Here is a 16360-nt window from a genome sequence, read left to right as displayed (position 1 = left end):
AATTATGTTATCGACGTAAACTTGGACGATAAAAATATCAGATTTAAAGGTTTTTACAAATAAGGTTGGATTAATTCGACCTTGTTTGAATTCTTTTGAAATTAGATGGATAGATAATTATTTATATCAAGCCCTAGGTACTTGTTTTACACCATATAGAGCTTTTTTAAATTTGAAAACATAATCAAAGTGTTCTAGATTTTCAAATCTAGGTGGTTGGTCTACATATACTTTTTCTTTTATTAATTCATTTAAGAAGGTTGATTTGACATCCATTTGGTAGAGCTTAAACCCTTTATGAGCTGCATAGTTTAGTAGCATTCTAATGGACTCAAGTCTGGTTATTAGGGCATAAGTTTCATCATAGTCAAGTCCCTCTACTTAACTAAAACCTTTAGCTACTAGTTTAGTTTTATTTCTGACAATTTCTCCATTTTCATTTAACTTATTCCTAAATACCCACTTAGTCTCAATGAATTTTTATTCTTGGGTAGAGGAACTAAGTCCTAGACTTGGTTTCTTTCAAATTGGATTAGTGTTTCCTGCATAGCAATAACCCAGTCTGGATCAAGCAGGGATTCTTCTATGCGTCTGATTGGCATTCCGACTGCTCTGGCTTCCTGTTGCTGCTATGCTACGATGTTGTTGTGCTCTACTACTGCTGAGGAGCTGTCCAACACTGAGTAATCTGATTATCTTCGAAAGTATTGGGTAACAAAGTTAAATTTTGTACTTTTTGTAAAAATAAAAATGTAGTGTGTTACACTTGTTCTTATTATTTTGTACTAGATCCTCTCTTCTGGTGGTTCTTGAAGAGGTATTTAGTGGATTACCCGTTGATAGGTCCACGAGACCTGGGTCTTGGAGTAAGAGTTGTCGAAGGATCCGAACTAAGTAAAATCGACCGAGTTATGTTTTCTTGTTTTCTATTTTTGTGTTTAAATTTCCGCTGTGTATACGTTAATTTCAAAACCAAAAAAAAAAGTTTTAAAACCACGTGATACAACACCCCCTCTCTCACGTGCATCTCAATCTAATAAGTGGTATCAATGCTAGGTTATGCTCTGAATTGGAGTAACCACCAATCAAGCTGGGGGAACTGTTTTATTTTTGGATTTCAGTTTTTCGTAATTTATTTGACTTGGTAAACTTTACCTCTTCAAATAACTCTTTCTTGTTTGGTTTTTTACTTGAAGTTGGTGCAACACCACTCGAGTTATCAATATTTCTATCTTAAAACTCTATTAATCCAAGATCTAGTCTTGGGATATTTTTTTCTTTATTTTTTTTACAAGATAATGCAAATGGCCCAGCTTGAGGGAAACAACACCGCTCATCCTCCTCTCTTCAAAATAAATGATTTTCCATATTAGAAGAAGAGAATGGAGGTCTCTGTTTGAAGACAGGCATCGAGCAATGGTTCACCATCTGACAAGGATATCAGGCGCTTGTAGACGAAGCAACTAAAATACCCCTTGATCCAGAAAGATGGAATCCAGATAATAAAAAGAAGACCCAAATTGACTTGAAGGTGTTGAACACAATCCAGTGTGGACTCACGAAAGAAGAACTTAACCGAGTTGGCCCGCACGAGAACAAAAAGGAGCTATGGGACAAGCTCATTGAATTACATGAAGGAACCAACGATGCCAAGGTAACTAAATGAGATCTGCTTCTAAATACTTTATTTAATATTAAAATGCAGGATGGAGAAACTGCAAGCTAACTACATGCGAGGATCAAGGATATTCTCAATGGCCTACACATTATCGGCATCAACTCTAGAACTGCGATGTTATCAAGTAGAGGTGAGTATTCGGTTAATTTGGTATTAATTTTGTATAATTTTGTATTATTTTTTTAAACAAATTTAGTTAATTCTGTGTTAACTGATATAATCTATTTTAAATTTAATTTAGTTAATCCGGTTTTAGCAAAACTTTGATTTGATTCGGTTAGCCAACATTAAATCGATTTTTGGTTAATTCGATTAATTTATATACCGAATTAACCGAATACACCGAATTAACCGAATACTCACCCTTATTATCAAGTACACTTTGAATTCGTTTCCTCGAACCACACTGTGGGCATCGATCATATATACCTATAAAGTTTCAAGGAATCTTTCAAAGCTAAAATTAGATGAGTTATTTTGTGAATTATAGTTGCACGAACAAACTAACTCCACAAAGATCAAGAAAGGAATTGCATTTCTTGCAAGCACTTTAAAGGGGGCTAGACCCGAAGTGGAAACTGAGTCTGACTCGAAATCAGATGAAGAAGTGCAGTTAGTGAACATGGTAAGGAAGATGTTCACTAGATGCAAGAGAAACTTCTCCAAATGCGACATGAAGAAGATGTCCAAGTCTACATCAAACAACTCAAAGGCGAACGTCACGTGTTATGGCTGCAACAAGAAGGGACACTTCGAACATGAATGCATGAATGAAGACAAGATCAAGAAGACAAAGCAAAAGAAAAAAATCAAGGTGACTTGGGACAAGTCTTCCTTGGATAGATCGAAAGGAGAAGAACTAAAGCAAGCAAGTTACCTCGTGTTGATGTCAACCGGAGGTGAATCAGATCAAGAAGATGAGTTTGAATACCAGTCGAGCAATGAATCCGCATCTGGATGAACCAACTAGGGTAATATTTAATTATACTTAAGGAACAACTAAGCTTGACTTCCTTAACTAACCAAGTTCAAGACAGAAATTCAACCCAAGCTGCAAACCTTGAGAAAGAAAATTTTATCTTGAAAAGTTAAGTTAAAGAATTAAAAAAATAGTTAAAAAAGTTTATCTCAAGATCTAAGTATCTAAACATGATACTTGAACCCCAAAGAGTTGTGTACAATAAATCCGGACTTGGATACAAGTCTAACTCTACCTTTAAATCATTCCTAATCTTAGCTCAAAATAAAAAACCATCTAAAGCTTGGGTTCCAAAAGTGTGTCTAACCATGCAAGTAGGGCTCAATCAATACTATGTACTAAAAAATAAAATACAATACCTAAAACCAAATCAAAATAACTCAACCTTAATCTCTAAAATTAAACCCTCTAAGCTAAATTCAATAAAATCAAATAAATTTAAAGGTAAACCTAAATTAAATAAATATGAAATTAATCTAAACTCAAACTATAACCAAGTTTATTATAACTATAAAGCAAATTGACACAAACCTAAAACCTAAACCTAAAGTTCAATAATTCAAGGGGAGGCTCCAAATTAGTTGACACATCCAAAATAATAATTTACCTAGCTGGGTAATTAAGATTAGGATAAATAAGGATAAAAGTTAATTTCATAAACGAAACTAGAGAAGTTTTGAATGATAGTAGATTAGGGAAGCTCTGTCTATGTATGTCTAGAAAGATATGCCTTTGACCTAGTGCATTTGACTTAGTGAAATTAATTGAAGCTATCCCTTACTAATCCTAATTGGTTAGACCAAAGTTTTGCATTAAGTTCAGTGAATAGGACTATTTAAAATTTTTTGAAGGTGTGGTTACTCTAATGATGTCCAGGTGGCTCACCACAGCTTAGATGTTTATCCAAAAAATACTTGTTTGTTAAACTCAAAGCTAAACATGAATCTAACATAAGTTAAACCAAACCTTGAAATTCAACTCAACTCATCTCACAAAATTATAGGATTCCCTGATTGAAAATATAGATCGAGTGAAATGAATAATACCCAAATTAAATTAAATTTTAATAAAATAATAAAAAATTAAGATTAAAATCGAAATAAATGAAGTTAAACTAAGTTCACACTTAAGTTAAAAAAATTTCCTATTCTTTGTAGGATCTAAATGGATATTGGTGTAACGACCCACCTTCTACTAACTAGGCTGTAAGGCCAGTCGTTACATTATGCTGTGCTAAACTATTCCCTGACCATCACTAACACTAGATGCGGAAGCTGTGCTAATTAAAATTTTACTCAACTACTAACATTTCTTGGTTCTATACATACTAAGGTAGGTAAACTAACTATTCATGACATGTTTTACCTGCCCCATGGTCAAGGAACTGAACTTAGACATTTTCCCGCTGATATCAGACCTCCCAATCGATCCATTGATCGATTGGAACGTCGGATCGATCCAGTGATCGATCCAGCACGCTACTGTGCTCGGGCAATAATTTGGATCGATCGGCTGATCGATCCAGGCTGGTCAATCAATCCATTGATCGATCCCAGAGCTCTCTGTTCGCGACGGAAATGGCTGGATCGATCAGCGGATCGATCCAGAAGCCTACTGTTCGCGGAACAGATTGTCCAATCGATCAATTGATCGATTGGGAACACCCAATCGATCCACCGATCGATTGGGGTTTCTGATTTTGCAGTTAAGCTCTGATTTCAGCACTGTTTCGTGCCTCAATCACATTACAAGTGCTAAAATGACTAAGAAATACTCTAACGACAACAACTAACATTCTAACAACATAAAAGAGGTGTTCTAAGCATAATAAAGTGCATGGCTAACTAATTCATAGCGATTAACATACCAAAGTGCAAAATGATAAAAAAAAAAACACTGAAAAGTTCTAATGTTTGAAACAAAGCTTGCTAAGGTTCCCCAAGATCTCTATTCCAAGTTCCTGCCCACACACATCTTCGTAGCATTGCCCTCCAGCCTCCGCTAGTCCATCTTCCCTTTACCTTTATCTGCAGTATAAGGAAAAGAAAGTATCTATAAGCTTTCGCTTAGTAAGAAACCATCTACTCACAAAAACATGCATACGATGAGTTCATGCTTTGAAAGATGCTGATTGAAAACATGATGGAGAGTGCTAGGCATGGCATACTATCATACAAGACATAAAAAAAAAACCAAGAGCTGCTCATGGCAATAACTGAAGTATCAACAAGAAAGAACTAAACTGAAACATAACTGAGTTAACTAAAGCTGAACTAAAACTGATTTCAAAACATAATCATATAACTGATTGTGAGTTTGGAAAGCTATTACCATAATAGATCAAAATACATAATCGTACTGCTAATGGGCCCGGCAACTGTACGTGCTATGCGCGCATCCTTAGCTAGACCCGGGGTTGCAAATCCCGAATTTAGTAAGGTTTACTAGGTTATCTAAACCTAGGGACCGACTATGGGAGCCCAGCCCAATGGATATCTAATCCTGTATAGTGCCCCTACTGAAAATAAAATACTGAATCATAGATAACTAATTTATCCTGCTTTTACTAGGTTATCTGAACCTAGAGGCGACTGTGGGTGCCCACCCATTGGACCGTAGTCCCATATAAGCTGTAGCAAGACTAACTAAACTATTTAAATGCTTCTATTTCATTTACTGAGCTATTAAAAATTGTCTACTGTAGCATTTTACTGAGCTAAGCATTTTATCAAACACTTAGTGTGCTCCAACTCTCCTCTCTATTAGGGAGACCACCTCTAGGCACCCGACAACGTCTAGAATCTCCAACTGAAAGGAGGAAATGTGTCTGGCCCATCTAGAGGTGCTCAACTAAATCCCTAAACCTGCGAGAAGGGTTAAATACACCCTATGCGTCGAAAAGTCTGCATATAACTAATTTAAAGACATAGAATCGTACGAAAAGCTACTTATACTGCAGGTGAGGGGTTTCTTACCTCCTATTCGAAGTTTCTTACGATTCTAATCGCTAGATTTCCGGAGGAGATGATCCTTTCGACGATCTTCTCGCGTCTTCGCGTTCCTCTCGCGGAGGGGAGCGTCCTCGTGTCGAAGTCGTCGCCGGAAAAGTGCCCTTGGGCGGAGCCCTAGCCTTCCTTGTGGTTGGCGCCGAAAGGAGGAGAGGAGAAGTGGACGGCGGAATTAGGTTGCGGTGGAGAAAAGCTACGATCCAAGAAAATAACTCTTCACTTAATTATTTCCTATTTATATTAAGTGATAATTCCGGCCCAACTCCAACTTAAATAAAATTGTTTCCCTTTCCTTTCAGCACGGCCCTGCTGGGTTCACTTGGTTAGCATGGTTCACCATAAGGCATAGGACCCATAGGTCTCGGGTTCAATTCCCGCTTAGGTTATTTTCGTTTTCTATTTACTTTTGCTACTTCCGCTACTCCAAAAATTCCATAAAAATATTCTAAAATTCCAGAAAAAATCATAGAATTTTCCTAAAATAATTTTGAGAATTTTCGGGCGTTACAATTGGACAGTAGTTACTCCCAACACATGACCGAGGATCAAACAATGTATTGGTGCAGTTTGCACTAACGGTCTAACTCAGGTTTTGATAAATGAAAAGTGAGTTAAGTTATGTGTCTTTGTGATCTAAGTACTTTACCAAGTGTGCAGGAGTTGACGGGTTTGAAAGAGCTGACACCAGGCTAAAATTTAGCTAGGTCCGCGGGACTGAATAGATGGTGTGAAGTCTAGATAGGTCAACGGACCAACCTGATATCTGGCGAGAAGTCCGGTTGGGTCTGTGGGACTTGACAACCGGTAGAAGTCCAGTTGGGTCTGTGGACCTGATAACTAGCATGAAAACCTAGTGGGTCATGAGGCTAGTCAATTGATTATGAGTTGGTAAGTAAAGATAAGTCACTGGAGGAGAGAGACTTAGTGAGGGCGTGCCCCAATTGAGGGACAGTAGGCGGCGATCCAGTTTAGGTCCATTTCAGATCCCCAAACTGAGACCTTGACTAGATCTTGGTCTCAGGGAGATAGGATCTAATTACTACTCAGTATTATTGTGCTAACACTTGTCTTGTAGGTTATTATTTAGTTTATTGGACTAACATGCTTTGCAGGGTGAGAAGAGCACAAAAAGCTTAGGGTGAACAGTACTCGAGGTACCTTCAAGCATCGAAAGGCGCCTTAGGACTATTCATGGAAGGCACCTTCGGTGCTTTGAAGGCGCCTTCCATAGGATAAAGCTTAGATTTTGTCAAATATAAGGACCAGACTGTTCAGGATCAAACTTGCCACATTGGAGGCATCTTCAAGGCCTTTGAAGGCGCCTTCCATGCTCAATAAAAAGAGTGCTCACCCAAGCCATGAAATCAATCACTTATACGAACTTCTGTGCTTCCAATTGGACTTCTGACCTCTCAGACTTCCTGCTGCTACTTCAAAGAAGTCTGTATACTACCAAGCTGCGATCCTGAGTCATCCAATCATTTTTGGTAGACCGATAGCAACACACGAGGGCGCTCTAAAGTATTGGTAAATTTAAATAGTGTTACATTCTTTATATTACTATTTTAAAAAGGGAAGTGTAGGCTATTACACTATCCCTATCTTTTGTACTCGATCCCCTCTTCCAGTGGTTCTAGAAGAGGTATTTAGTGGATTATTCATCGATAAGTCCACAGGACCTGAATCTTGGAGTAGGAATCGCCAAAGGCTACGAACCAAGTAAAAATCCTTGCGTTTGTGCTTCTTTCATTTTTGTCTACTTTTTCGCTGTGTACTTTGTTTTAAAAACAAAAAGGCAAGTTTTTTCAAAACCACGGGATTCCCCCCCCCCCCCCCCCCCCCTCTTTCATGTGCAACTCGATCTAACACAATGTTCAAAAACTTGACATTCAAAAGACTAGGAATAGTTTCCTTTGGAAACAAAGATAAATTTAAGGTAATTGGAATAGGTAACATTAAACTAGAGTCTAATTTCATTATTCATAGAGTACTACTTATTGAAAATTTTAAATTTAACTTGCTTGGTGTTAGTCAATTATGTGATTCATAGTATAAGGTTAGGTTTACATCTATTGAATGTTTAATTAAACATATGAAAGACCCTATAATAAAATTAAAAGAATTTATGAATAATAATATTTACACAATTAACCTAGCCAACTCCTCACTTACGTTTCACTTGACACAAAAGAAGGAAACCTGGCTATGACATAGAAGATTGTCTCACACTCACTTTAGAAACTTCACCAAATTAAATGACTTAGTTAGATGACTACCAAAACTACCTAATCTAGACTCAAAAATTTATAATGTTTGTCAACAATCGACACTTACAAACTCAACCTCTGTGGTTGTAGTGTTTTATTTCTATATGATGTCCTATATGCTCTTAAAATTTGACAATATCTTATTTTTGTTACATGTCTTCTTGATTTAGGGTATTGTATTAATTTTTATAGCCAGTGTATTAAACTTAAGATTGACTCAGTATCAATCGGATATAGTTTTTTAACAAATAGTTTTATAGTTCTTGATGTAGAACCAAATATCAATTGTGTTATTGAGAGTTATTTTTTGAACATTGCTCTAACTAATGATGCATGTATAACTGATGAGATTTGACATACTAGATTAGATCACATAGGACAAGAACGTATGAATCGATTAGCTAGAGAGGGTGTATTGGGCACTCGGGCTAAGATTCACTTGTCTATATGTGAGCATTGTCTTACTGGAAAAGCAACTAGGAAACCATTTAGTAAGGCTATTAGAGTTGAATTATCATTGTAATTAATTCATTCAGATATTTGTGGTCCAATGAATGTAAAGGATTAACATGGACCTTCTTATTTCATTACATTTATTGATGATTTCTCTCGTTTCGATCATTTGTATTTGATTTCTCATAAATTTGAAGTATTATATTATTTCATTCGTTATATGAATAAAGTTGAGAATCAAACAGAATGTAAGGTTAAGACTTTATACACTGACCATGGGAGAGGGGAATATTTATCTAATATATTTAAGACAATATGTAATAATAGAGAGATTTTTAGACAACTGACAATCCCTGGAACTCCATAGTAAAATAGGGTAGCTGAAATAAGAAATATGACTCTTCTTGAAATGATTAGGTATATGATGGCATAGGCTATTTGTCGATCTCCTATTGCGGAGATGCATTATTAACTGCGGCCTATATACTTAACAAAGTATCTTTAAAGTCAGTTTCATCTATCCCATATGAACGTTGGATAGACAGAAAATTGGATTTGAGTAATCTAAGACCCTGGGGGTCAGCTACTTATATTCACGATAGTTCTCACAAGTATGAAAAATTGAGACCTAGGGGTAAGAAGTGTATTTTTATTAGATATTCTGAGGCCTCCAAAGGTTTTATTTTTATAGGTGAATAACTAGAGGAATCTTCTCCGCCTTTAACGAAAGAGATTTTTTATTGCACTTTCACTTGCATTGAATTAACAATCATCTAGGTTGTAATCAAGTAAATCTTGTGCCTCTTCTTTCTAGTCGTTATTTTAATTTATCATTACTATTGCTTTTAATTAGAGTTGAAAGAATGGGAAAGATATTATTTTCTTTTTCAAGCAATTCACTCCCTCAAGCCTACCGCCAAGGGTCATAACAAGTGGTATCAGAGTCCAACTGCCTCAGAAGGACTAACCGTTGACTAAAGCACCGAAATGATGATCGAACCAAAAATTTATCCACTAAAGTTTGAAAGAGAATTTACAACTTAGAAGAAACGAATGGAGGTATTTTTTAAAACTAATTTTGAATTATTGTTAATATTAAAATATGGATTTGTAGCACTGAAAGAAAAAGAGGAGTATCAATGGACCAAAAAGGAGCAAGCATATTTCGTGGCAAATGGAGAGACAAATTCCATCTATTGAGCATGCTACCTCCGCAAGAAGTCAACAGAATTGACACCTACGAATCATCAAAGAAAATTTGGGAGAAGTTCCTGGAACTATATGAAGGTACGTCCGAAGCTAAACTCGTAAAACGGGACTTACTTCGGAACCAAATAAGCAATCTCCGAATGGAAGAAGGTGAATCGGTTGCTCAAATACACGGAAGAATTAAGGAGCTAATTACTGGCTTAATGAACCTCGGAGAAACGATAACCAATCGGAACACCCTAAGGTATGCTTTAAATGTGTTCCCGAGAACACTGAATGGACATCTATAGTAGAATTCTACTATATCTCCAAAGATCTCGAGGTGAGTACTTTAAAAAAAAAATTCTCCACTTTCAAATTACATGAATCTCGGTGTGCAGGACAAAGAAAGGGACCAAGTCAGAACATTGTCCTAAATGCAAGAATGGGCGATCCAGACTCTGAAGAGTCAATTGATGAAGACAAAATGACTTTAATGGTCAGGAAATTTAATAAGTTTATTTGATCTAATAAGTTTAAATCACAAACAAAAAAGAATTATCGAAACAAAAGGAAGTTTCGATGCTACAACTGCAACGAAGAAGGGCACATCAAGGATGAATGCCCTAAACTAAAGAAGAAGGAGAAAGACAAGGGCAACAGACCAAAACACAAGAACTTGAAGGCCACATGATATGAATCATCATCCTCTGAGTTTAAGATCGAGGCCTTCTCTTGACTAGCCCTAATGGAAAACCATCAAACAGAAGATGAAAGCAGTTCAGAGATGAGCATCGATGAAGGGGGAGGATCATCAGAAGAAAGTTGCGATGAAGGGGAGCATTAGATCACGAGGTAAGTGAGGTACGTGTACTATCTCCCGAGCAGTCTTTTAATTTTATCAAAATACTTTCTGAAAATTTATACAAATTAGAAAAAGAAAGTATTGATTTAAAAAGATAATTAGTTAATGCATGCCCTCTAGATATATGATAATCTAAAATTAGAAAACAAAAAATTGAAGATAAAAATTGAAAAATGACCATGCATGCTTGAATTTGAATAATTGCCAAAAAATAAAAAATTAGAAATCATGATAGGATAAACTGGTATTTATGACTTCACAGGGGCCAAATTAGAAAGATCCCCAGAAGTTATATACCTCCAAAATTTCTGATTAATCCAGTAGATAAGAACCTATATTGGGTTTCAAAGTCATGCTTAGACTAAAATTTTTAAAACAGGGTTAAAATATCAGAAAAGAAATTAAATATTAATTTCTTTAAAAGACTTTGTCTAAGAAAGTGGTTATTGCTCTAATATATAAGAATGTCTAGTGCCTCATCACAGCTTGGAAGTCAATTATTAAATTTAATGTTTAATTGACTAACTGTTAAACGATTTACTGTTATAATAATTTAACAAGTTTTTTTAAGGATGAGCCGAGTTTTTAGAATTGACAAAATATTTTCTTTAAAACTCTTTCTTGTCGAATACAAAGTATGGCTTTATTGAATTTTTTTTAAGCCCCCTAAAATTTATTTCAAACTTTCTAACTTTTTATGCTATTTTCCTTTTTTTTTATGTGATCAAAGGGGGAGGAATATGTACAAGTTTAGGGGGAGATTTTAGGGGAAGATTTTAAATTTTGAATTTTAATTTTGAATTTTACAAATTTTGAATTTTGCAACATTATACTTAATGTTCCTAAAATGTTATTATTACAATTTCTTTACAATACTTTTATTGTATTATTTTTACCCTAACTTAAACCAGGGTTGATGCACATCAAAAAGGGGGAGATTGTTGGAACCTCGTGGTAGTTTTGATGTGATCAATCAGGTTAAGTTAGGTCATGTTATGTTTGATCCTTGTGTCTAAGTGTGTATGAGCTTAGGAACACAAGAAGTCGAGCAAAAGACATGGCTAGCGAGAAGGATGGCACGAGAAGGGAGTCGACGAGCTCGGTGCATCTGAGGGACGAGGTGCTATGGAAGAATATATCGATGGACGAGAAGGACATGCGCGGCGTTCCGAGGGAGGAGAAGCTGGAGCGGAAGCCTTCATACTATTCATCGAAGGCGCCTTCTAGCCCTATAGAAGACACCTTCGACCAAGCTGATATTGTTGTTGCCAAAGGATAAAACTTTAGCTTTTGGCACCTCGCTGGAGGCACCTTCTAGCTTGTTGGAGACGCCTTCCAACCTCGGATAAAGTTTCATAGGGGCTATAAAAAGACCCCAAGACTTAGAAATAGAAATTAACTTTTGTAATCATTTCCTAGCAACTGTTTGAGCTTTTCAACAAGTGTAAGAGGCTTCTCCACCTTCAACGAAGGAGATTTTTTATTGCGCTTTCACTTGCCTTGGATTAACAACCATCTAGGTTGAAACCAAGTAAACCTTGTGTCTCTTCTTTCTAGTCGTTATTTTTAATTTATCATTATTGTTGCTTTTAATTAAAGTTAAAAGAATGGGAAAGGTATTATTTTCTTTTTTAGGGCAATCCACTCCATCAAGCCGGCTGCCAAGGCTCATAACATGATGAACCTCAATCTATTGAGGAAGCATTGAGATGTAGAGTTAGAGAAAAGTGGAAAGCTATAATGGTTGAAGAGATGGAGTCTATGAATCAAAATCATGTTTAGGACTTAGTCGATCTTCCTCCGGGCTAAAAGGCTATCGGGAATAAGTGGATTTTCAAGATAACGAGGAAATCTAATAGATCGATTAACTGATACAAAGCTCATTTAGTTGCAAAAGGGTTTACCAATTGGAGGGTATTGACTTAGAAGAGACATTTTCTCCCATAGTGAATTTTGTGTTAATTCAAGTTATTTTGGCTTTTGTAGTACATTATGACTTGGAATTACATCAGATGAATGTAAAAACCTCTTTCATTAATGGTATGCTTGACGAGAAAATCTATATGGTTCAGCTAGAAGGTTTTATTGTTGAAGGCCAAGAGATGAAAGTATGTAAACTTTAAAAATCTATATATGGGTTAAAGCAAGGATGAAAACAATGGAATATAAGATTTAACAAAGTTATTTTATCTTATGGTTGTAAGATAATCAATGAAAATCATTACATTTTCTTAAAAAGAGAAAAAGAAAAGTATGTCATTTTATCATTATATGTTGATGATATAGTGATAGCTGGAAATGACATAAGGTATGTGAATGAAGTCAAAAAAATGACTATCATCACAATTTGATACAACGTATATAGGAGAAGTTGAGTACATCTTAAGGGTGAAGATCATTAGAGATTGTCCTAAATGGCTTCTACGTCTATCACAAGAGTCTTATATAAATACGATGTTACTTCATTTTAGCCTGTCTAATTACAACATAGAACATACACCTATTGTAAAAGGTAATTATTTTGAGTAAGAGTATGTGTCCCAAAATTCCTAAGAAAATAGCTAAGATGAATAAAAAATCATACACTAATACTATTGGTAGTTTGATGTACACTATGTTGTGTACACGTTCCGATATTAGCTATATTATTGGCTTAATCAATTGCTTCCAGTCAAACCCAGGATCGAGACACTGGAAGGTGGTAAAAAGGACATTCAGATATCTGAAGGCGACTAGAAATTATTGTCTTTGTTTTCAAGGATTAGATATGAGTCTGAAAGGCTATTCAGATGCAGATTAGACTAGGGACTTGGATGATAGAAAATTCATATCAGGCTATGCGTTCTTGTTGAATAGCGGCATTATCTCATAGAACAGCAAGAAATAGACTTGTGTAGTTTTGTCAATTATGGAAGCAGAATATATGGCATGTTTAGTGGCTATGCATGCAGCAGTCTGGTTAAGAAAATTCTTGAAGCATCTAAAGATTGTTAAGGACAGTGGGAGTTCAGTAACTATCTACTGTGACAATTAAGCTGCAATAGCTTTCTCGAAGGATCCCAAATATCACAATAAAGGCAAGCATATAAAATTAAGTATAATTTTGTGAGGGATATTGTGGCTAAAAGGAAGATAACTCTTGAGTATGTCCATACACGTGTTATGTTTGTAGATTATTTTACTAAACCATTGACTAAAGAGTCATTTCAAGAATATGTGAAGTCTTTGGGACTTCATAAAATGTAACATTTTGTAAAGATAATTGGATATATGAAATGTCATGCTCTGCTTAGTGTACATATCTTTGTTACATTTGGATAAAGTCTCAGTAAGCATGTGACATATTGAGATTGATCCACTCACATAGACAATCATATCTATTTGTTAAGTATAAATAGAGGTAAGACTATTACTTATATGACAACTTATGTAGCTGTGAATAGAGACATACCCATAAGTTAAGGTCACCATGATAATTGTGTTAAGATGTGATCATTTATGTGTTAATGATGATCGAAGCAAATGAATCTATCATTTACTGAAATTGTTAGAAGCTAGATTTGAATTCATGAGTTGAATTCAGAATTAAACATTAGATATGTCTAGATCAAAATCTGTATAATGTTAAATTTAAGAAAAATATTTGTTCTTTTTAGTAAAGAGAAAAACATCATAGCATATGATTTATATACCATATGTGCTATAGCAACAATAAGAGTAATAGGAGAATGGATTCATGTTTCTCTACTATGTGAGACCTTTGAGATTATAAGTTAATCTCAGTTTTACCCTTTTAGTTGTTTACTTGAAGTTTTAATCAGTGTCTGTTACTTTAGCATATATCCTATGGCTATAGATGATTTGGTCTATAGAGCATAACTAGGAAAGCGACTAATTAGAATGAATAGATTCTAACTAAAAAGAAAGATTAAATATATTTATATCTTTTGATGTTATTCACTGGTCGACTCATTTCTGTTATGTATAGAAATAATTATGAATAATAAATTAATATAGAATATGCTCTTGACATAATAGTCATTATGAGGGGTTAGAGATGTTCATATTAATGTAAATGAAGATCATTCAATTTGGATAAATAACAAGACATGAATATCTCCAAGATAATGATTGTGTGCCACTGGGAGATTGAATGTTTCCTAAATAACGGATATGTACCCCCACTATAAGAGAGGCTATCTGTCATTATGAGAGCGTCTCTAATTCATTTGGAAGAGTGGCTAAGTAAAGTGTAACAACTTTGTTAATATTGATCACTTAAAGAGTGATTATGTAAGGTGTAATAATTTTTCTAGCAACTATCACTCAGTGTGTTTGCTGTCACATGAACTATTTTTTCTATGTATAAATTGGATGTTCTGATATGATCGTTGTGGCTAAACTCTTATATAGTTTATGTGACACATTTAGTCTTTGTGACTAACTATTCTTAGTGACTTACCTTGGACAAGTGAGAGATGTAGGAAGTGGGAACGTGCCCACGTTGCCTACTTTCGTTGGGATAAATATCCTTTTTGCCCCTACGATGATTCTCATTATAAAGGGAGCGTCCAAGGATGATTTGAAAGGTTAAGAACGTGAGATTCGTTTTCACCGTGGAAGAAGAATATCTGAGGCTGCAGTATTTTGGTTTGTGGATTTGTGAAGGGCTTTCCAATTTCACAACGAGGTATGGTTTAATTATTTTTTACAATTTCATTATAATTCCTACAAGCAGGTGCTTCTACTGTGATTTTAAAGAAAAGAGAAGAAGTTCTGCCGTGGGGAGAAGAAAGCATGGGTTGGCTGAGGATTCAGGGAATGGAAGAAGCTAGAAGGAAGGAAGAAGAAGGAGAATAAAAAGAGAAAGAAAGAAGATAAGAGAGCAAGAATGGAGAAGGGGAGCTTTGATGCGTGCCTTGCTACGGTAGAAAAGAAAAACATGGAGTAAGGAAACAATTTCAGTTAGTCTTTTTCTTTAATAGGGAGAAAAAAAGGAGAACCCACCATAAGAGAAGAAGACTTGTAAGAAAAAAAAAAAGAAATTGCAAAATTAAAGACTGGGGAAGGCCTATTGTTGTTGCTTGCTGAAAAGAGAGTGAAGACGGGATGGAAGGATGTTGCACTTGCTATTGCTGGAAAAGGAGATCGGTGTGCATATGGTGGTGGGGCTATCGCTGCATGAGTGGAAGGGAAAAGGGGAAAAGAGAGGAAAGAGAAAGGTATGAAAAATCATAGTTCTGATACCAGGTTGAACTGCATAATATGAAAACATATAGACATAATAAAAATAAGAGAATGAACAAATACAAAATAATCATTTTTTTATTATTTATTAATAATTATTATAGGCTAACTCATCTATTTATATATATTGACAAGATAATATATAAAAAATATAATTATAAATATGGTAATATATTATCTTAAATATGATAATAATAAATATAGAAATAATAATAATAAATATAGTTTGGATTGCAATCTAAATGTAGTAAATCATCAAATCAATTTATTAATCTACTGAACTGCTATCTTTGTTGTCATTAGTAGCAAAAAAATAAAAGTGATTACACTCATCTCATGCGCCCCTCACCGACCGTCTCCAAGTTATGTGAATGGAGGTAAATCACGAGGTCAGCTTATAGTCAACCATTAAGTGACTAGGGTTGAAAGTAGTTTTTTCACGATGGCATGTGTGCTACCGAGATTTGATTCCTGCACACATTGTAGCAAATATGTCACCCTCTAGCCAACTGGGCACCCGTGAGAAGAGATAGTTGGATGTTTGTTGTAGAAAAAGATGATTACATTCACCCTAGGTGTTCCTCACAGTACGTCTCCAAATTATGTGAAGGGGGGTAAATCAAAGGGTTGATAGTTGGATGCTTATTGCAGCAAAAAAATGTGATTATGCTCACC

Source organism: Zingiber officinale, chromosome 6A, assembly GCF_018446385.1.
Source record: "Zingiber officinale cultivar Zhangliang chromosome 6A, Zo_v1.1, whole genome shotgun sequence".
NCBI lineage: Eukaryota > Viridiplantae > Streptophyta > Magnoliopsida > Zingiberales > Zingiberaceae > Zingiber > Zingiber officinale.
The sequence above is the reverse complement of the archived record's forward strand: the minus strand, read 5'-3'. Positions refer to the sequence as shown.